The sequence below is a fragment of the Cornus florida genome, unplaced genomic scaffold (assembly GCF_030987335.1).
Source record: "Cornus florida cultivar Cherokee Brave unplaced genomic scaffold, ASM3098733v1 CherokeeBrave_3.0.0_Hap2_Chr03, whole genome shotgun sequence".
Classification (NCBI taxonomy): domain Eukaryota; kingdom Viridiplantae; phylum Streptophyta; class Magnoliopsida; order Cornales; family Cornaceae; genus Cornus; species Cornus florida.
In genome coordinates, this window is record NW_026775573.1 from 32,864,836 (window position 1) to 32,866,986 (window position 2,151).

A 2,151-nucleotide genomic window follows, 5' to 3' on the forward strand; every position below is an offset into this window, starting at 1 on the left:
CGAGTCAAGTGTGGGAAGAGAGAGTGACCTACGGCCAAACATCAACAATTCACAACAACATCATCACAACAAATCTTTATCATCAACTCCACATACGATGTTCCCTTTCTCCTCAATTATCAAGACAGAAAATAAATGGCCACGACAAGGACCGATGCTTGGAATTGAAAATACACAATTGAAATAGCCTCGACAAGGGCTTGCAATTTATCTACTTCTAAGCTTAACACATGCACGATATTCACAATTCGAAACTAGAAGTCACGAGACTTACTTGGGGTCCTCTAGACTTACAATTTGCTAGCAATCCCACGGCGAGCTTCGAGTCCCTAGAATCTTACAACATGAAGATGATCAAAACACACAAGGAATATTCACAAGACACAATATGCACAATCAAACTAAATTTAACCCTAAACATTGGTTGCTAAACCGTTTGCAGTCCCCGACAACGGCGCCAAAAATTGATCGGTTGATCAACTATACATCAACCTTCGCAATAGCACGAATCATTGTAAAATAGGGTTATTGGTCCGGTAAGTCGAACCACTGGGACTGCGCTAGTCTAAGGCAATCTAAGTGTTTAGAGTCATTCTTAGGATGATGAAGGGGTGTTCATAGAGGTTGTGTTTGTTGTCAATTAACTATAAATTCAGAATGCATACAACAATAAATTGAAGGAGATTAAAAGAGAAGATTTAGAGAAGGAAGTCTAGGGAAGTGAATGCACTCCAAACCTCTACACAAGCTAATTATATGATTGATTTGGGGAATTAATGTAGAAATGACCTTGATGAATAGCAATTCATGACTACTATATCATCTTCAAGAAATTCAATTAATTAAAATATAAGAACAACCTATCAAAGCTCCACATGCTTAAATTACCTAAACTATGGTGCAATCCTCAACATGCTCACTAAGCTAGAGATTGTCAAACAAGTAACCAATTGATGAGAGCACATGATAACAAGTCACAAGGTTAATTCATCAAAAGAAATTCTTAAGCAATGAATTAACAAGCTACTCAAAATCATGCCATTAAAACCATTCCATAGTCTTAGCTCCATTATCACTATGAAACTACAAGCCATACAACCATGAGATTAAATCATCTAAGACAAGAGTATTTAATGCAACATGATCTTTAGAACATTAAAACATCCATTACATTATGTAACATGCTCTAGATTATGGAACTAGTCAAATACACATTTCATTCCCCAAAATAAATCAAAAACTAGACATGCTTACAAGGAGGAGTTTCATCACCTCCCTAGATGGAGGTTTAGTTATCCATGGATACAAAAATGGAAGAGGAAGATGAAGACTCCATCCCCATTTTCGAGCTCCTACTGTAGCACTCAAGAACACCCTTCTCCTTGCTCTCTTCTCTCCCTTCTATCTTGCTAAAGATCAAAGATAAATAATGTGTGGCCCTTGGGTAGCTTTTTATTCTCCAACAACACCCTCTCTCTCCTCCAAGGAACACCTCCAACCACTTCATAAAGAAGGAAGATGGCATTGAGGAAACCAATGTGCAAGTGGCTAAAATTGAGCCATTTCCGAGTGCAATCTGCCTGATTCTCGAGCACTCGCAAAGTGATCTCGAGCACTATAACTTCGTGCAATGTGCAACATGCTCCTCTTGCTCAGCGCTAACCTATTTTGGTAAAACTGCTATAACTTTGTTCCCCGAACTCCGAATGATGATATTTTTGAAGATTTGGAGAGCTGATTCAGTGCTTTAAAAACTTCATGTTTTGATGAAGACCCAATTCTCAAGTCTGGTTGGTCGAAAATGGGGAGAAAGGCAGTACTTCAGTGCTGCCAGGCAGTTCTGCGCACCTCTGTTACGAAGATCATAACTCTCTGCTTTGAACTCCGAATGATGAACCACTTGAAGATTTGGAAAGCTGATTCAGAGATCTAAATCTTTCATGTTATGATGGAAGTCTAGTTCTTGAGTTTGCTAGGTCGAAAATGGCGACAAAAGTCAGGATCACTGCTGCCAGAAATTCAGAAATGGCATCCTTTTTGTTCAAAATTCCACAAGGCATCATTTTTGCTTCCTTTTTGCACTTTAACCTGAAAATGCATAAAAACATGCACATGGAGTTAATCTACATAAAATAATTAATAACTGGACTT